Source organism: Lithobates pipiens, unplaced genomic scaffold (genome assembly GCF_037356315.1).
Source record: "Lithobates pipiens isolate NorthernLeopardFrog02 unplaced genomic scaffold, aLitPip1_a1.2 Scaffold_1, whole genome shotgun sequence".
NCBI lineage: Eukaryota > Metazoa > Chordata > Amphibia > Anura > Ranidae > Lithobates > Lithobates pipiens.
Window position 1 is genome coordinate 237,237,976 of NW_027507685.1, and position 21,868 is coordinate 237,259,843.

Consider the following 21,868-nt stretch of genomic DNA (forward strand, 5'->3'; position numbering starts at 1 on the left):
ACTACTGGAGACTTCGACGGCCTGGGTATGCTGTGCGGAAAGTGCGATGGTCTGGTCGCTAACCCTCGGCCATTCTCTAGATGTGGCAAGTGTGGAGTATATGTTTTCAAGGTGGAACAACCAATTGGGTCGCCTAGGGCGTACTGCATGGACTGGGCCACGGGTATAATTACAGATGAACCAGCTGTTTTTGCTGCGTTGGTGAGACCTTCCACAAAGGTGACACCGGTTGTTGTTGATGTTCCGGAGAGAGATGCTACTACTTCCATCGCGGAGACTGTGGAGGAAACGACTCTGGAGCAGATGAACACTGCTTCTACCATTCTTTCGGAAGTCACCATGCCTCCACTGGAGAGAGTAAAGCGCACAAAGTTTTCAAGGAAGCCGCGCAGAGTTTTGCCACGAGTCCAGCTGGATCCAATCAGCGGAAGAAGGTTGCTGCGGATAAAAGTCTGACCGTGAGTACATCCTTGTCTAATTATTTACCAGCAGAGGAATACAGAGATTCAGAGCTAGAGACACTGTCGGATCTAGAAGATGGGGACATTTTTGGGGTATTGTCGGAAGAACTGTTGTGGGCAGGGGGAGATGATGTGGCCGCCACTTGTGCAAATGTTACAGACTGGTTAGAGTTGACCTCCGGGAATGGAGTGTTGAACGCGGCGGGTCCTGTCACGGTGAGTGTGACTCTCCCAAAGCCTGTGAAACTGTCCACACTAAAAAGGGGCCTCTGCCGTGCTGGTGCAGCAGTCCCCAAACTCCTGCATACCGCCTGGAGAAGGAAATGCACGTGGGCTGCCAAAACTCGCAAGGTCACAGAGAATGTTACACAAAAGAGTGGCTGCCGAGTATGGGTTGGAGTTTCCCTACGTCCCCAGAGATGTCATGACTGTGATTGAGGAAAATTGTGAGGCTTGGTACGAAGATGATTGGAGCTACCTCAAGGTACCAAAGCCACTTCGGAAAAAGGCTTTTTCTCCGGAGCTTTATGACAGATTTCAAGGCTGTTTGTTACACTGGAGCTATGGTCGGCACATCTACAGTGACATCATAATATGCTGACCGGATAAAGAGAGCACCGTTTACTTCATCACTACAGTTGATGCTCAAGGGTAAGACCTGACTCTACCTGATCCAAGGTTCTATTAGTGAGCTGTTCTTGGAGTCAAGTTTTTTTTTTGTCAGTGTTTCTGCAATCCACAAAAACTCTGGGGTAGTTAGACAGGTGGTTCTACAGAGAAATGCACGTCAAGTTCTTCAGGCTTTTGGCCCAACGTGCTCGCTTGTTAAAGGACTTGTAGTTACAGTGTCTCTGACCACTAGGTGGCATGAGTCGGCAGAAAATAGTGGTAGTGCGCAGAGACTTTTCTTTTCACCAGTGATTAGAGTGTGTTAACCACTTCCCACCTGGCCAATGCACATATACGGCCGGGTGGGAGCCGTCTACTCCTGATAAGACGTTCAGGAACGTCCATCAGAAGGAGCGGGATCGCGCGCGCAGCGGCGCTATCCCGATGCGTCCGTGTCACCCGGACACGGCGCATCTCAGATCGGCAGGAGGGCTCTGTGATTGGCCCTCCTGATCACATGACGGCCGTGTCCAATCACGGCCGTCATGTGATGTAAACAAACAGCCGGTTGCTAGGCAATCGGCTCCTCCTCTCCTCACACAGAAGTCATCGCTGAGGAGAGGAGAGCAGATCGCTGCAGCCGGCTGGTGATCAGTGAGTATGAGCTGCTTTTACAGCTTTTTACTCACTGATCACCAGTCTAGTGTACACACAAATCACCACACAGTAAACACACCACACAGTATAAACACAATGTCCCCACACATGTCCCCAAAACATACATGTCCCCAAATAATAAAAACACATGTCCCTAATAATAAAAACATGTCCCCCACATATGTCCCACTAAAATCACATGTCCCAATGATTATCTGTACACATATGTACGTGATCACCTGCACACACATGTACATGATCATTTGCGTACATATGTCCGTGATCACACAAACCAATTATTATACACTTAACGGAATTTTTTTTACCAAAAACATGTAGCAGAATACATTTTGGCTTACATTTATGACAAAATTAGATTTTATTGGATTTCTTTTAAAATAGAAAAAAGAAAATATAGTTTTTTTTTCCAAATTTCCGCTTTTTTGCGCTTATATCGCAAAAAATAAAAAACGGAGTCGTGAATAAATAACACCAAAATAAAGCTCTATTTGTGCGAACAAAATGATATGACTGTGCAATTGTCACTGAAAGCGCTAGAGCGCTGAAAGCTGAAAATTGGGCTGGGAAGGAAGGGGGCGAAAGTGCCCTGTATTGAAGTGGTTAAGAAAGATATTTCACATGCTTGTGAAGGAGGAAATTCCGCTGTGATAACGCCGGAATTTTGTCCTTCAAAACTCAGTGTATAGTATACAGTGTTACCTTTTTGCATTATGTTTCTTTTCCAGAGTACATCGAGATCGGCTATCAAGGTCATCGGAGGAGTCCGGACGGGCTTAGATAGTTAACTGGGTGGTATGCATACAGTATTCAATGTGTCATTGTGACAAGTGTTAATGTTTAACCTTCCTGGCAGTACGATTATTTCGGATTTTAGGTGCTAAAAGCGGTACAATTATTTTGCATGAAAATTTGGCGTTTTATATTGTAGTCCTGCAATTCTTAGGAATAACTCTCTTAAATCTGTCCAAACCAGAGTCTAGCAGACATCCCGGGTATAATAAAGTTTGAAAAATGAAATCATAAATTATAATATAATAAATAATTATAAATAATTGTACCAAATAATAATATAACAATAATAAAAATGATTCAATAATGTAATCAAATCAAAAACAGAAATTTTCTCAGTTGCAGAATTGTCACTGTCATTACTTTTCAGTATTTGATGATGGATCTCCCCACAAATCGCTATCGCTCAATTCTGCGAGTGATTCCAATTTATTATCGATGTTTTCTAGCTGGTCTAAAATCATTTTTGATGTAAAGGGACAGTTTTGGTTGCTATGGACAATCTCCAGTTTCCAGGCATAAAGAACAGTTTTTATTATATAAAACTGCATGCAGGACACTGGGCAGACCACTAGGGACAAAGGGGATGTGAAATATTTACATACAGCAATGTAATCTGTAAGATTACATTATACTGTATGTATACTGTTTGTTTCACTTTTTGAATTTGGCGCCGATCTCCGTCCCCGTGCGTCGCAACGCTCGCAGGGAACGGAGATCGGCGATGTAATGAATCGAGCGAGACACGGCTCGCTCGCACAGCGGGGAGACAACGCTGGATCCGAGGGAGAAGGTAAGTAAACCTCCTCCTGGATCCAGCAATGCAGTCCCGAGTCTGGCTCGGGGATACCGCTTTTGGTATAAAAATTCCACCCCGAGCCAGACTCGGGAATACCGTCAGGGGGGTTAAACATGTTTCCTTTCCCCAACACCTAAATCAAGAACTCAGGCACTGCTTTGTTTTTTTGTTGTTGCGTAGGATTTTTATCCTGGTTGTTACCTGGATGATGGGGACATTGTCTAAATGGCTGGGGGGATGTGTAGCGGATGACATTTTGGACAAAATGTCATACACATGTAAATTTAGTTTTTGCCTCAGAACAATAAAGGTTCTGAGGGTTGATTATGTAGGTGGGCCTTAACACCAGTCTGGCCAGGCTGTGCTTAGAAGTTCTGCCTGGTCCTGTGGACGGTGAGGTGCACATGACAGGCCAGAACCAGGTCTGGTTGGAAGTTTGGGTATCGGCCTTCTCGGAGCCAGTCAGTGGTTCCAGGACCAGGGTAGCCCCGTGAGGGGTCCCGGTCATGAGGTGTTCGACATCCCGCAACATGTTCCAGTTAATGGCCCCTGGTAGACCCGTTTGGTCTGGGGTAGGGATCCGTATGTTCCCGAGTCTCGAACCCGGCTGGTTCGAGACGCAGTAACTGAGGGAGGATTCAAAGTGTCCGGGTGTGCTCTCGGCTTGGAGAGACACCACAGCTCTTGGAAGTGACCGGGGGAGGACTCTTCGGAGGAGGGCTGGCAAGTGGCATCCTGAGAAGTGCCTAGTTACTGAGTTGGGGAGGACATTGGCGAATTCACACTTTTCCAGTACCATTGAGGAGACGGGAAACGTTGCAGGTACAGGGAAAAAAGGTTCCTGTTCACCCTTAGTTGATTGATCAAGTTTGAGTCAACGTGCTGACTGCTATGATCTCTGGCTAGAGATCTGTTCAGCCTTGAAGTACCCAGCTGCAAACGGCTACTCTTTGGGTGGAAATAGAGACTTTGCTAGACCTGCAGTTCAAGGTGCCTGAGTTCTTCACCCGTGCCCTCTGTTCCCTAAGAGACTGTGTTATTTGAAGGTTCTTGATGCAAAATAAAACCTTTTAAAGAGGACTTCATCTGTGTTAGTGTTCAGGTCATTGGGTATCAACCCTGGGAACCCCTAGACGTGGAAGAGCAGGCGGAGAGAAGGTAACTGGTAAGCCCAATAAGTCAAGGCCGCTCTGCAACGGGTTATGACCACTACACATAAATGTACACTATAAACACAAATATTGAATAATATGTAACATTCAGCATATGATGCATGAAAGTCCAATAATAATGAAATTTAAAATGAAATAAGAAGTGATAATTCCAAGTCATGTGTAAAATGATGGTAGAATCAAAAATAAAGTCTATATTGATAAGTAGTGTGATCCAATGGAATCAAAGTAAATAGCGATTCAAACAGTGCTCTATCCCAACTACTGGCAGTCCACCACTGTGTGTAGTGGCCACTCACCATAAAATAAATGATAATGCGCTTATCATTAGAGTCAATCATCGACTGGTGAAGATCATTCTGTGGCAGATGTAATTCAGCTCACACATGGAATGGAAAAAAAGGATCACCATAGTGTAGTAAATATAAACAACTTTAATAAAACAAAGTAGTCACTTACATATAAAAATAGCAGAGATGTGTGAAAAAACAACGTGACTGAGGGTTCACTCAATGATGCAGCGTGGAAAAATTCTGAACTTCCGGTCTCGGGCGTGGACCGGAAGTGACGTCACTCGGCACTTGCCGAGTGCATTGCGTCACTGGTACGTGACTTCATGATATGCCGATGAGACTGCTGGTCCTCTCTTGTCCTGTCTCTTTGGGCATCAAGCAAGGGTCACATGAGAGGTTCCCCCTTGGGGTGGGTTCTTGGACTTCACCAGACACTGAATAGGGCCACTAACCCTTGTGCAGCATAGTACTTCTCGTGAGGGCGTTCTCACCAATGGCAGGGGACCAGGCAGGAACCGCGGTCATGCGAACGTCCAAACATTAAGGCCATCTCCAAATTCAGACGAGCCACGTGTGTGCAGTACTTAAGAAACAGATTTCTTCCTTAACCTCTTCCCGTCCACGCTATAGCTGAAAGGCGGCTGCAGTGTGGACCTACTTTGCTGGGAGGCAGTATATAGACGTCCTCCCGTTCTCGAGCTGCCTGCGGACCCCCTGCAGGGCATGCCCGGCACGCTCTGCGATCAGCGAGTCTATGAGATCCCGGCCTCTTACTATGTGATCAGCTGTCAGACTTTTTTTTTTTAAGTGCCTAGTAAGCAAAAGGTTAAACTTCCTTGTGTCATGTTCTAAAAACTTGTACTAATGTATGTGTTGCATTCGGAAAGGGCATGCTGAGCCACTGTCCTCTCCACCAGTCCAGCGTACCTCTGTTACTTCACTCCCAGTAACAGATTGGGGATCCCACCGAGCATCTAGTGCAGACCTCATGCATGTTCTCACTTAACTTCTTCCGTACCAAGTGAGCAGGTATAGATCTCTAAAACCTAAAAGCGAATAATTCACAAATCCATCGCTCATAAAAAAAACCTATTTACATACATTTTCAAAAAGCAGTCACTATATAATTTTAACCATCATTATCTCACATTCCTAAATTAACACAATGAATATAATCATTGAAGCATAGGCAGCACTCGTCTGGTGTATTGCATACCCTAATTTTAAAAGTTCAAAGTTGTTGCACCATGTGAGAGGTGAGTCCGATAATTAATCTAAGGATGTATTATTGCGTAAAAGCCTTCACCACACCTCGTGAAAATCGCTCCCCTCAGAATTGGCACTCGCCAGATCCTCAAAAGTCATACGTCTTTGATCATATCTTTGTTCTCATAGAGTCACGCTAGATTGGGGTCCTCCACCAGTCACAATATCTTGTACAAAGGGAAACAGACCTTATAGCGTAATCCTGTTAACACTTTTATTCCCATAAACCCCCCTTAAAATTGCACTTACAAAGGGTCAAAACAAATACATGAATATATGATTATAACCGCTCAGCCTACACGATCTCTCTCACCAATCCTAGGTTGTCCTATACACAGTGATTCCCGGGTAGAGCTCAAAGCTGCTGGCAGCCTCTGAAACCATGTGGTTACACTCAGACGTGTTTCGTCATTACGTCTTCGTCAGCGGGCGCTATGAGGTCTGTTTCCCTTTGTATGAGATACCCCTGAATCCCCCTGAGAAAGACACAACATATCATTGTGTCAACACATGTTTGGGAGGGGACAGGACAGTGTAGGAAGCAGCTCAGACGTTCATCAGAGCAGCTGTGGAGATATATACGGATGTATGGCCTTACTGGATGGTATATGCATTTTTCTGCTACAGAGTGGTGTGCTGTAAGCACTTAAGAGTGTGAGTACCCTGCAGAATATGTCTTTTAATAAATATTGTTTTAAACGATAAATCACTATCCAGCCTTATTTTTTCATATATGTACCCTCACTGAACAACCTAAGATCCTGCAGAATCCATAAATTATAGAGCGCAGAATCGCGATCTCAGAACAAACTTAATTGTGTAGTCACACACCCTGAGGTGAGCAGAATCACACAGGGGGGAGCACGAGTTTGATGTCACTGTGGATAATTTTGGAGCACCATCACAGAGAATTTACCACTTTATTGAGAACTTTATTGATGAATTATGATTTTTGTTCCCTTTGTTTCACATATTTTTAGTATTGGCACATCAGCACTTTATGAATTTTTTATATTCACTAAATATTGATTTTATGGAAAATTAATTATTATTTATAAATGGATTAATGTTTGTATCAGATATATGATAACATTGCCCATTAAGGATCTTAATTTCTTTTGTACAATGTAAAATATGGAAGTGTGATTAGTGGCAGCAGCTGAAATTTCTGCACAGTCAGTACTTTTTTAGGACTCATATATGTGTATCTTTTTGTGATAAACTCTGGTAGCTCGCAGGGCTTTTTCATATTAAGGCCGCGTACACACGCGCGGACTGTTCGCCCAACTTTGTCCGTCCAACAGTTTCGGCAAACAGTCCGCTCAAACTTAGCATGGACGGACATGGCCACACACGACGGACGAACAGTTTGCTGAAACCGTGCGCGATGACGTGAACGGCACGTACGACGGGACGAAAAATACGACGTCCTATACACTGCATTATAGCTTTCGGCGTGAAAATCCTTTCTGAGCATGCGCGCAACTTTGTTTGACGAACAAGCCTACACACGAGCGGACTGTTCGCTGAAACAAGGTTTCAGCGGACAGTTTTTCGGAAATTCCGAAAAACCTTGTCCGTCAAACTATCCGCTGAAACTGTCCGCTGAAAGCCCACACACGAGCGGACTGTCCGCCCAAACACTGTTCAGCGGACAAAGTTGGGCGAACAGTCCGCCCGTGTGTACGCGGCCTTAGACCTATTACTAGGCTTGCCAGGCTTCGCAAGTTTGTTGCACAATTGCAGCAAGTTTGCATTGCATGACTCCAGATCAAATTTCCTTGCAAACATTCTGCAAGTCTGCTGCAAGTTCTGCTTCAGTTATGTTGTGCAATAGTCATCCCACCACAGGGGTCACTGTGGCTGAATTTTCATCTTCGCTCTCTCCTGTAGACTTGCAGAGCTCTTGCCGTAGACTCACCACTGCAACTTTGCTCCTGCTAAAGATTTGCCAAGCAAAATTGCTACAAATTGGAAAAGTGTCAACTAGAACTTGTGCTTCAAGTGCTCTGCAAGTGTACAACATACCAGTGAAAATGTGCAGCCAGCAAACAAGACTTACAAGTCAACACTGAAACAAATTTGTGGCAAGTTATCCTTGCTATCTGGGTAGTCTAATCCCAGTGACCGGCAGAGATGAACAGTTAGGGAGGGAGTCAAAGCACACACCCTCGTTAGCGGAGAACCTGTCACCTTTCAGGTACCACGCCAATGATTGGTTGTTGTTTCTCCTCATAGTTACTCATGGATATTTGCTGTAGTATTGTTGCTTATATTCCACATTTTGGTTATAGACCCAAGTTCTTTAAATAGTGTCCTAGACCTCACTTGCACCCCTTTGGAATAAGCTCAGACCAGGCTCAGAGTAGATGAAACAATGCTTACTTGGCATGATGTATAACATGTTACAACATTCTGCTCCTAATTGAACCAAACTGTGGCTTCCCAGGTTACTTGCACAGGTGAAGTCTCTTATGCCCTGTACACATGATCGGAAATTCCACCAGGAAAAGTCCGATGTGAGCTTTTGATCAGAAATTCTGACTGTCTGTATGCTCCATTGGACTTCCCCCCCAGCAAAATTCCTGCACATGCTCGGAAACAATTCGACGCATGCCCGGAAGCATTGAACTTCATTTTCTCGGCTCGTCGTAGTGTTGTACGTCACCGCATTCTTGACGGTCGAAAGGTCAGAGAACTTTTGTGTGACCGTATGTATACAAGCCAAGCTTGAGCAGAATTCCGTCGCAAAAAAATATCCTAGATTTTTCTGATGGAACTTCCGCTCGTGTGTTTACGGGGCTTAAGAGGAAAGTCCAAACTTGGCAGTCCTCTGACAGAGAAGTCCATGTTGCAGGATTCTTCCGGCGATTCGGCAGACCATAGGTCCCAGCAGTTCTTTAGTGTAGATTCCCTACGGGTTCCCCAGAACCCCCCCCCTGGGAGCCCCTAGGATCCAGACCTCTTCCCTTTTATATGACACGGGAGGGAGGCTGGACCCACACATACCAGGGAAGGGTGGCAAAAACATGAACCCCTTCCACCTGGACAGCCAGATGCTAACTGTACATACATCAGGCTACCTGCCTACACCCTGAAGAGGTTTCCTTCCCATCTAGTGCTTCCAAGGGTTGAATATTGGCTTCCAACTTGCTTCAATTCTTAAAAGTGCACTCCCTTCCAGAGAGTTTAGTACAAAATCAGCTTGTTGTTGCCAAGGTATCTTGTATAGCCTCAGGCAACCCCTTGCTCTATCCACCCAGATTCTTCTCCCTGTAGATTTCCCAGCCAGGCACACAATCACACTCACTCATTGCCTCAAAACCCAGTCTAATGCCATGTACACACGGTCAGACTTTCCGGTAGAAAAGGTCAGACGGAATCATTCCATCAGATATTCCGATCGTGTGTGGGCTTCCTAGGACTTTTTCTTTAAAAAATTCTGACGGACCTAGAAAACCGTCAGTGTTTATTCTGATCGAAAAACCGGTCGTGTGTACGTGACATTAGGATATTTTTTGTATTTATTTTTTTAATAATTGGGATACGGTTGAGGGAATTGAGTAGGATACTCCAAAAAGAGAATTATGTATGGATGGAGGACAGTAAGCTCCTTTTTGGAGTAAGCTCCTTTCTGTACCCCAAAAAAATGTATGATGTCCCCCCCCCCCCCACAAATATAGCTTTCTTTTGGTGGTATTTGAACACCTCTGCGTTTTTTATTTTTTGCGCTATAAACAAAAAAAGACTGACAATTTTGAAAAAAACAAAAAAATATTTTTCACTTTTTGCTACAAAACATACCACAAAATGAAAATAAAGAACAAATTTCTTTATAAATTTAGACCAATATATATTCTGCTACATATTTTTGATAAAAAATCTCCCAATAAGCAAATATTGTTTGGTTTGTGCAAAAGTTATAGCGTCTATAAACTATGGGATATATACTGAAATTTATTTAATTTTATACTAGTAATGGCAGCGACTTATAGCAGCACTGTGATATTGCAGCAGTCAATCAGACACTAACGCCGCGTACACACGGTCGGATTTTCCGACGGGAAATGTTGGATGTGAGCTTGTTGTCGGAAAGTCCGACCGTGTGTACGCTCCATCGAACATTTGCTGTCAGACTTTCCGCCAACAAATGTTTGCTATCAGGTTCTCAAATTTTCCGGCAACAAAACTTTGTTGTCAGAAAGTCCGATCGTGTGTACACAAGTCCGTCGCACAAAAGTTCACGCATGCTCGGAAATCAAGCAGAAGAGCCGCACTGGTTATCAAACTTAATTTTTCTGAGCTTGTCGTACGTCTTGTAGGTCACCGCGTTCATGTTCTGAATTTTTGGCCAACATTTGTGTGACCGTGTGTATGTAAGACAAGTTGGAGCCAACAACCTTCCACGATTTTGTTAGCGGAAAGTCCGATCGTGTGTACGGGGCATAACTGACACTTTTGACACTTTGTGGGAACCAGTGGCACTAATTCAGTGATCAGTGCGAAAAATAATCACTGTCACTTTACTGGCGACACTGGCTGGGAAGGGGTTAAACATTTAGGGCGATCAAAGCGTTAACTATGTACCTAACCAGGGCTTTTGTGTAATCTGTGTGCTGCTTTTACTAGGGGAGGTGATGGATTTTATTCCTTTTTTTTCAGGGACACAAAATCCATTACTTCCCCCCTGCCAGAACAGAGCTCTGCCTTGTTTACATATGCCGCGTACACACAACTGGACTTTCCATCAGAAAAGGTCCGACAGAATAATTTCATCGGATATTTCGATTGTGCGTGGGCTTCAGCTGACTTTTTTTTTCAAAAAGTCTGACGGACCGGAATCAATTCCTATCGGGAAAACCATTCGTCTGTATGCTGGTCCGAAGGCCCAAATACGACGCAAGGGCAGCTATTGGCTACTGGCTATTGAACTTCCTTTTCTAGTCTCGTTGTACGTCATCGTGTGCGAAACAAACGGACTTTGGAGTGATTGTGTGTAGGCAAGTCCTTTCGGTTGGAACTCCGTCAGAAAGACCATCAGAGTTTATTGTGATGGAAAGTCCGGTCGTGTGTACGCGGCATTAGGTAGAGCTCTGTTCTGTGTCTCTGTCTGATGATCGGCGGGCGCCGGCGGACATCCAATGCCTGGTACCTGCAGATTGGTTTTGAAGTGCAGAATCACATCAATATATAAGATTTTGCACAGAGCGGCAGTACATCTGCTATAGGGTGGTCCTTGAGTGGTTAAGGGGACATGGCAGGGGGTTTGTCCTATGTCTACATACTTGCTAATAGGCAAGGCTTTTTTTGCAGCGGGAATGCGGAGGAACGCATTTCCGGCACCGTTAGCACTGAATGTATGTAATGGAAAGGGGTGCTGGGGTAAAAAAATGGGGTTTTGAAAGTCACCAAAAACACCAAGTATTTTATTACAAAAAAATATAATATAATCAAAAACCTTGTCGTATAGACAGGAATGCACAAAAGTATAAAGATGAAGTAATTTTAACACTAGGGCTGTAGAAATTAAAGATGGATTCCTCGATTAATCTATTAATTTTTTTGATCAATCAAAATTCTTTTGATCGGTACTCACCTCTCCGCCGGCTTCCGGATCTTCAGGGAGTTCCGTTGGAGATCCAGTGATGTCACGGACAACAACGTTACCGGACTCCTCCCATCTTCCCCATGTGCCTCCGTCTGCTAACAAAGGGAAGGGGGGGAGGAGTCCAGTGACGTTGAAGTTATGATTGAACGTAACGCGTACGGGGGAGCAGCTATGCATGACATCACCCGCTGCTGCCCTACGGAACTAACACGAGTGTCGGCTTTACATGCTGTGTTTTTATCATCTTTATGTGAGTAGTTTGTGTTTGAACACAAAAATGAAATCGTATACTTAAGCGGTGAGCACTTAGATCTTTTCTTTCTACTCATGACCGGGTGTCCTTGCTGAGATCTAAGGAGACGTGAGAGAAGTTTATGGTCCGTGTTAGCCCTTTTGATACCCGCTTGCATGACCACCTGTTTGCAGGATTGGAAGGATTTGCAGGTGGAAGGATTGTCAGGCTACTGTGGAAAAAAAAAAGACTGACGTCAGTGCTACAGTTTGAATTTAAAACGTATTTGTGTGAACTGTGACGTTAAGTCATGGATTGTGGAAACTAACTAGTGTCGGTGATTGTATATAGTATATACCACATTTACCACTGACTAAAGCAGAGTTGCAATGCAAAGAGATCAGCTAAAAGTAGTTGGATCTGTATGTGCATTATAATGAATCAAAATTAGTCGATTAATCGATTAAAAAAATCGATTAATCGAACACGAAAATTTTCAGTAACAGCCTTATTTAACACATATATAGACATTTATGACATCTCTGATGAACCTGACGTTTCCGGCTTGATGTCCTCCTTCAGGCCGCGTACACACGGGCGGACTGTTCGCCCAACTTTGTCCGCTGAACAGTGTTTGGGCGGACAGTCCGCTCGTGTGTGGGCTTTCAGCGGACAGTTTCAGCGGACAGTTGGACGGACAAGGTTTTTCGGAAATTCCGAAAAACTGTCCACTGAAACCTTGTTTCAGCGAACAGCCCGCTCGTGTGTAGGCTTGTTCGTCAAACAAAGTTCCGCGCATGCTCAGAAAGGATTTTCACGCCGAAAGCTATAATGCAGTGTATAGGACGTCGTATTTTTCGTCCCGTCGTACGTGCTGTTCACGTCATCGCGCACGGTTTCAGCAAACTGTTCGTTCGTCGTGTGTGGGCACAGGGGCGTACCAATATGGGGGCGGGGGGTGCGGTCCGCCCCGGGTGCCACACTTTGGGGGGGTGTCAGTGGCCAAGTGACTTTGATATGGGGGTGATTTCCGCACCCAAGTCGGGGTGACACCGTCAGATCATCTCAAGGGCATCCCTGCTGTCTCTGGTTGCTCATTTTCACTTTCGTTTTTTTTAGAACACCCCCGTGCCATGACCACAATGGACTGTTCCAGATTGTTCAGTGAGTGACTGTATTCCCTCCTGCTAGCTCCGCCTCCACCCACCACTGCTGCTGCCTGTGTGTGTCTGTCTCATCTCTCTCCGCTGGGGTGGCTGCTTCCACACAGTGAATAGGAGTCCTCCCTAGCCGACTGAGAGCCTGAGGTGGTGAGTGGAGGGGGGGATTGATGTAAGAAGAGGCTGCAGCCTGCAGAATTGTGTCTACCCCTGTGCTGGTCTATGGTGGGGGGGGGGTCAGTGACTGTAATTGCTATATCCACCACTCCCTCTCCCTGCCATGTGTATTGTGTAGCTGTCTGACCTGATTGGGGGGGGGTTGATGTAAGAAGGGGCTGGAGGAGTGTGTCTACCCCTGCCATGTGCTGGTCTGGGGGGGGGGGGGTCAGGGTGATTGCTGTGTCCCCCTCCCCCCTGCCATGTGTATAGTGTAGCTGATGGGGGGGGGGGGGGTTGATGTAAGAAGAGGCTAGAGTATTGTGTCTACCCTGTGCTGGTCTGAGGGGGGGGGGGAGTCAGGGTGACTGCTGTGTCCATCACCCCCTCCCCCTGGCATGTGTATAGTGTAGCTGACCTCATGGGGGAGGGGGGATTTCAGAATGCAGATATGTCCTATATACAGGACGCAGATATGTCCTATATACAGGACGCAGATATGTCCTATATACAGGGCGCAGATATGTCCTATATACAGGGCGCAGATATGTTCTATATACAGGGCGCAGATATGTTCTATATACAGGACGCAGATATGTTCTATATACAGGGCGCAGATATGTCCTATATACAGGACGCAGATATGTCCTATATACAGGGCGCAGATATGTTCTATATACAGGGCGCAGATATGTCCTATATACAGGACGCAGATATGTCCTATATACAGGGCGCAGATATGTTCTATATACAGGGCGCAGATATGTCCTATATACAGGACGCAGATATGTCCTATATACAGGACGCAGATATGTCCTATATACAGGGCGCAGATATGTCCTATATACAGGGCGCAGATATGTCCTATATACAGGGTGCAGATATGTTCTATATACAGGGTGCAGATATGTCCTATATACAGGGTGCAGATATGTCCTATATACAGGGTGCAGATATGTTCTATATACAGGGTGCAGATATGTCCTATATACAGGGTGCAGATATGTCCTATATACAGGGCGCAGATATGTCCTATATACAGGGTGCAGATATGTTCTATATACAGGGTGCAGATATGTCCTATATACAGGGTGCAGATATGTCCTATATACAGGGTGCAGATATGTTCTATATACAGGGTGCAGATATGTCCTATATACAGGGTGCAGAATCCAGGCATGTGCTGTATACAATAAATATTCTTGAGAAAATGGAAAATAAATTGTGGGTGTTTTTTCATTTTAAATGGGGGGGGGGGGGGGGTGCCAGATGTAGGATCCGCCCCGGGTGCCAAATGCTCTAGGTACGCCCCTGTGTGGGCATGTCCGTCCATGCTAATTTTGAGCGGACTGTTTGCTGAAACTGTTGGACGGACAAAGTTGGGCGAACAGTCCGCGCATGTGTACGCGGCCTTAGAGTTTTTTTTTTTTACAAACAGAGCAAAATGTCAATGGTATCAATTAATTGTGCAAAAGGTATAGGAGCCCTTAGACCCCATGTAGCAGAGAGGCTGGATGAGACTCAATCTCAGATAACCCCACAGGAAGTATGGATATCCCAGCAAAGGTCCAAAAAGGGGAAAGAAAAAATCTGATCTGAACTATTCTGGATAGAAAATGTACATAGATTCTACACAGGAAGATGTCCCCTATTTAACAATCCCAAGGAAATGGATGGGAGGATTCTCATGAATCCCTTGCCCAGGAGGTATGCCTCCTCTGGAGAGTTTTAGAAGTGCCGGTGATCAGATCCGTCGCAGCTCAGCTGGGGTGCTGGGTTGTGCTACAGGGTCAATTGATACTGGCCGCCGGGGGGGATCTATTATCACCGGAGGGGATCTATTTTTGCGTGTAGGTCAATAGTTGTTTGTGGGGGATATATTGTTGCTGGGGGTGGTCTTATGTCGCTGGGGAGTTTAGTTGTTGTTTGGGGGGATCTGCTGTTGAGGGATTCTGGATGCTGAGAGATTTGTTGTTGCTGCTGAGGCATAGCTCCCAACTGTCCCTGATTTCGAGGGACTGTCCCTAATTTGTTTTATATAAAATGCACTTTTTATATATCAAAAAGTGTTTTCCAGTGCTAAACCTTTCATCTGATTTCTAAATTGCTGCATTTGTAAATTGCAAAAGCCAATATAAAGGAATAGTAGTGTTGAAAAAAGCACTTGTGGGTTTAACCAATCTTTTTTATTTTTTGTACAATTCTCCTTTACCTACATACTTTTGAGGTGTCCCTCATTCCCATCTCAAAAAATGTGGGAGGTTTTCTGGGGGTCTATTGTTGCTTGGGGGGTATTTTGTTGCAAGTGGTCCATTGTTTTTTGGGGGATCTGTTGTTGATGGGGGGGGGGGTCTATTGTTGCTGGCTGCAGGTGATCTACAGTATCTCACAAAAATGAGTACACCCCTCACATTTTTGTAGATATTTTACTATATCTTTTCATGTGACAACAGTGAAGAAATTACATTTTGCTATAATGTAAAGTAGTGAGTATACAGCTTGTATAACAATGTAAATTTACTGTAAATGTCTAAACCGCTGGCAACAAAAGTGAGTACACTCCTAAGTGAAAATGTCCAAATGGGGCCCACTTAGCTATTTTGCCTCCCTGGTGTCATGTGACTTGTTAGTGTTACAAGGTCTCAATTGTGAATGGGGAGCAGGTGTGTTAAATTTGGTGTTATCGCTCTCACTCTCTCATACTGGTCACTGGAAGTTTAACATGGCTCCTCATGGCAAAGAACTCTCTGAGGATCTGAAAAAAAGAATAGTTGCTCTACATAAAGATGGCCTAGGCTATAACAAGATTGCCAAGACCCTAAAACTGAGCTGCAGCACAGTGGCCAAGACCATACAGCAGTTTAACAGGACAGTTTCCACTCAGAATGGTTGACGAAAGAAGTTGAGGTCACGTGCTCAGCGCCATATCCAGAGGTTGTCTTTGGGAAATAGACGTATGAGTGTTACAAGCATTGCTGCAGAGGTTGAAGTGGGGGGGGGGGGGGTCAACCTGACCATACTCCACACTGCATCAAATTGGTCTGCATGGCTGTCACCCCAGAAGGAAGCCTCTTCTAAAGATGATGCGCAAGAAAGCCTGCAAACAGTTTGCTGAAGACAAGCAGACTAAGGACATGGATTACTGGAACATGTCCCTTGGTTTGATGAGACCAAGATAAACATATATGGTTCAGATGGTGTCAAGCGTGTGTGATGGCAACCAGGTAAGGAGTACAAAGACAAGTGTGTCTTGTCTACAGTCAAGCATGGTGGTGGGAGTGTCATGATCTGGGGCTGCATGAGTGCTGCCGGCACTGGGGAGCTACAGATCATTGAGGGAACCATGAATGCCAACATGTACTGTGACATACTGAAGAAGAGCATGATCCCCCTCCCTTCGGAGACTGGGCCTTATGGCAGTATTCCAACATGATAACGACCCCAACACACACCTCCATGACGACCACTGCCGTGCTAAAAAATCTGAGGGTAAAGGTGATTGACTGGCCAAGCATCAAGCATCCAGACCTAAACCCTATTGAGCATCTGTGGGGCATCCTCAAATGGAAGGTGGAGGAGCGCAAGATCTCCAACATCCACCAGCTCCGTGATGTCATCATGGAGGAGGGGAAGAGGACTCCAGTGGCAACCTGTGAAGCTCTGGTGAACTCCATGCCCAAGAAGGTTAAGGCAGTGCTGGAAAATAATGGCGGCCACACAAAATCTTGACACTTTGGGCACAATTTGGACATTTTTACTTAGGGGTGTACTCACTTCTGTTGCCAGCAGTTTAGACATCAATGGCTGTGTGTTGAGTTATTTTGAGGAGGCAGCAAATCTACACTGTTATACAAGCTGTACACTCACTACTTTACATTGTAGCAAAGTGTCAGTTCTTCAGTGTTGTCACATGAAAAGATAGAATAAAATATTTACAAAAATGTAAATTTTAGATACTGTATTTGACTGCTTTTCTTGTTATTGACAAATTCCATACAATATAGCACCACAAAATGTTACTTCTTTCTGTATTCTCTAAAATGGGCAATACCGGTAGGTGGGTAGGGGTTGGAACCAAGGGGCAGTGCTCAAAGCTGGGTAGGGGGCGGAGACCAGAGGTGAATCCTGCACATATTCTTTTTGGGAAAAAAAGCCCTGCCGATAGGTGTCCCACATTCCCATCTCAAAAAGTTGGGTGGTATGTGGTTACAGTGATGGCGCGTACACACGACCGGACTTTCCTGGCAGACTAGGTCCGACGGTCTTCCCGACAGATTTTCGACAGAGGTCTGACAGACTCTGAACGAACGGACTTGGCCACACATGACCGGACTAAGTCTGTTCGAAAGTCCGTTCGTTTTGAACATGATGATGTAAAACGGGACTAAAAAAGGAAGTTCAATAGCCAGTAGCTTCCCTTGAGTCGTATTTGGTCCATCGGACCAACATACACAGTTTTCCCGATAGGAATCGAGTCCGTTGGACAGATTTGAAACATGTTCAATTTCTAGCATTTTTTTTAAGGAAAAACGATTGGATTAGCGCACACACGCTCGGATTGTCCTGATCCCGTCGGACCTAGTCTGGTCGTGTGTACGTGACATGAAACTAAATTTACCTAGCAACAAAACACGGCTCCACTGAACACACTGAGCCAGCACTAAATCTAACCAATCCTGGCACCAATCTAGGAGGGTGCTACATAAAATAAGCAGACACTCCTTTATTTATTTTCCTCTTCTACTTACAAAGAGAATACACCTTTTTATTAGTGTATATTAACTCTACAAAGGAACACATATATAATATATTCTGACAGCAGCGAACAACGCAAGTGACAGCCACTTTCTCACACTATTCAATGTTAAAAGAAAGATTCAAAAAGAAGGAAAAAATGCAACAGAAGCACAGCTATGACGTGAATGAATTCACTATGAACTACAGCTAAATTAAAAATTATTATTATTATTATTTTTTTTTTTTTACTATTTTTGAGACAGTTTTCCTTTGACAAAAATAATAAAATATATTATAATATCAGGAGATATCCATCACCATTTACCACCAAACGAAAGCCCAATTTGTCCTGAAAAAAACGCGGTATAATCCGCCTGGATACACAAAGTAGTTGCAATGATATGTACAGTTTTTTATAAAGTTGCAAAATTGTGTTCAGGCAATAAAATTCGTTTTTACCCTTTAACCACTTTAAGACCACCATACTGCGTCAGGGTGGCTCTATTGCGCAAAACGACGTATCTGTACGTCCTTTCATGCAATAGACACTGTGGGCGTGTGCCGCGAGTCCGAGCAGACTTGATCTCTGCCGGCTACCCGCGATCCCTACACAGAGAGGCAGAATGGGGATCTGCCTATGTAAACAAAGCGGATCCCCGTTACGACAGGGCACAACATGGAGATCTGCTGTTCCTAGTAATCTGGAACAGCGATCTCTGAGTTGTCCCAGTGAGCCCATCCCAAACACAGTTAGAACACACCCAGGGAACACATTTAACCCCTTGATCGCCCCCTAGTGTTAACTAACCCCTTCCCTGCCAGTGGCATCTATAAATTGATCAGTGCATTTTTTGTTCACTGTAATAATGTCACTAGTCCCCAAAAAGTGACACTTGGTGTCAGATTTGTCCGCCGCAATGTCGCAGTCCCAATAAAAATTGCAGATCGCCGCCATTACCATTAAAAAAAAATATATATATATATATATATATATGTGTGTGTGTGTGTGTGTGTGTGTGTATATATATATATATTATATATATATATATATTATATATATATATATATATATATATATATATATATATATATATATATATATATATATATATATATATATATATATATATATATATATATATTATAATTATTATTATTTTTTTTTTCTACCTTTATAAATGAATAAAGTTGGCACCATTGTGCCTTTTTACTTAATCGTGATTTTTTTTTTTTTATATACATACTATTCTGCCATTCTAAAAGTCCAAAGGGACGTCCCCTATATGCGCTTTATGTATGTTTTCCATTATACCATTTAGGATGTTGGCAGTATAATTCAATACACAATTCAATTCTCATCCGTTTAATATTTCTCACAATATACGCTTATTGCTAATTTTTTAGCAAAAATATGTAGAAGAATACACATTGGCCTAAACTAATGAATACATTTTTTTTATATAGATTTTTTTTTGGATATGTATTATAGCAGAAAGTAAAACAATATTGCTTTTTTTTTCAAAATTGTCAGTCTTTTTTTAGTTTATAGTGCAAAAAATACAAATACAACAAAATAAATCTCTGTTTGTGGGGAAAAAAGGACGTCAGTTTTGTTCGGGTACAAAGTCGTACAACTGTGCAATTGTCAGTTAAAGTGGCGCAGTGCCGTTATTGCAAAAAATGGCCTGGTCATTAAGGTGGTAAATCCTTCCGGAGCTGAAGTGGTTAAAGGCGTTAAAATTAGGGACCCAATGATACCCAATGATACCAAATACCAAGTATGAGTACTGATACTTTTCTTTTTAGTACTCACTGATACCAATTACCGATACCTTCCGCAACTGTTTTGTTTACACTTCAGCTGTCAGCAATGGTACAAAGCATTGAAAAGTTATTTACAAAAGTTTTACATTTTGCACTTTTTTAAATGTGAAATGCGTAAATATATGTTAAAGGTGTAAAAAAGTTCTGTCATAAAATTTTGTTTTCTCCTTCACTGACGGGCACTGATGGGGCGGCACTGATGGGCACCGATGAGTTGGCACTGATAAGGTGGCACTGATGAGGAGGCACTGATATCTAGAATTGATGGGCACTGATATGCAGCACTAATGGACACCGATAGGCAGCACTGATATGCAACAATAATGGGCATTGATAGGCAGCACTGATGGGCACTGACAGGTGGCACTGATAGGCAGCACTGATTGGCAGCACCGATGATGAGGTACCGACAGGTGTTACTGCTGGGCATTGATTGGCACTGTGATGGGCACTGATTGGCACTGTATTGAGCTCTGGCACTGTGATGGGCATTTATTGGCACTTTATTGGGCTTTGATTGGCACTGTGGTGGGCACTGATTGGCACTGGCAGACTTTATTAATGGGGCACTCACTGGCAGCTGATAAGCACATCTGATGGGGCTGTGCTGATAATCAATGGGTAGTTTAACAGCACAGACCCCCCTCTAACAGGGAGAGCCGCCGATCGGCTGTCCCTGTCAGTGCGAACCGAGGAATGAGGTTTACCCGCACTTCCTGGTTCAGCTGTGATTGGTCACAGCTGATCACGTGTTAAGAAGCCTCTATCGGAGGCTCCTCACTACGATCAGAGATGCGGGACTGACACACAGCACGCTCGATCGCCGCGCCAACATGTTATCCTGCTGGACGTCATATGACGCCCAGTCAGGATAACAGAACCACCGCCCAGCCATCAATCTGCTATAGGCTGTGTGGGAAGTGGTTAACCACTTGCCTACTGGGCATTTTTACCCCCTTCCTGCCCAGGCCAATTTTCAGGTTTCAGCGCTGTCACACTTTGAATGACAACTGCGCGGTCATGCAACACGGTACCCAAACCTCATTTTTTTATCATTTTTTTTACACAAATAGCGCTTTCTTTTGGTGGTATTTATCACCACTGGGTTTTTTAATTTTTGCTAAAGAAACCTTATAAAGCCTGAAAATTTTGAAAATAAAACAAACATTTCCATAGTTTGTTATAAAATTTTGCAAACAGGTTATTCTTCTCCTTCATGGATTTGCGCTGATGGACACTGATTGGCTGCATTGATAGGCACTGATGAGGCGTCACCAGACGCGCGTGTGATAAGTGATACTGATGATGAGGCAGAGATTGACACTAATTACCACTGATAGGTGGCATTGGTTGGCAATTTTGGGACCAATGCCCCTTTAACAAAAGCCAGCTATCGGCTTTATGATATCCGGCTTCTGTTTACATCATGTGATCAGCTGTCATGGGGGTTGTTGATGAGGTGGTGCTGTCAGGGTTGGACTCAGCCCTTCCTTCTCTGAGCTGGCGGCTCAGCTGTTGGCTAATTACCAGCTCCTATCTCTCCACAGTTACTCAGCTGTTGATGATATCCTGCTTGTCAGTCCTGCCTACTTAAGCCATCCAGTCCAGAGGAGCTCTGCCTTCACCTTGGTCACATCACAGAAACTATCTCCTGCGATCGTGTTCTTTGCTGACATCCCTTTCCGGCTCCAGATCCTGCTTGCTGTTTCATTACACTGATCCCTGACTTCTGGCCTGGCTGGCTATCCGTTCCGGTTACTGAACTTTGGCTATATTTTGACTACGTTTGTTCTTTTTACTTTTATTATTAAACAAGTGTCATTTAACTGTACGTCTGTCTCAGCCTGATTTCATGGTTTCCGACACTGAGGGAGCAGAGAACTCTCTACACTTGTTACATGAATGAATTTGGAATTCTGTATAGAGATCGTGAGGGGGGTTGAATCGCGATCCTGATTTTTTTAACGATTAATCGCGCATCTCTACTAGTAATGCCAGCGACAATCTGACAATAACGGACACTTCTGACGCTTTGTGGAAACCAGCGACAGTAATATAGTGATCAGTGCTAAAAATGTGCACTG

At 44.1% G+C, this 21,868-nt stretch overlaps 1 protein-coding gene across 3 annotated transcripts in view; it reads left to right on the forward strand.

Moving 5' to 3' along the window:
• LOC143985666 (carbohydrate sulfotransferase 6-like) overlaps nucleotides 1-21,868 on the forward strand; it is a 76,345-nt gene that overhangs the window by 10,614 nt on the left and 43,863 nt on the right. For 2 of the 3 annotated variants that reach the window (XR_013275929.1, XM_077484738.1), the window contains exon 2: nucleotides 2,474-2,540. The exons of the other annotated variant lie outside the window; for it this stretch is intronic. The gene's annotated coding sequence lies outside the window, so the exon portion shown is untranslated. The remainder of the gene's footprint in view (nucleotides 1-2,473; nucleotides 2,541-21,868) is intronic. 3 annotated transcript variants of the gene reach the window in all.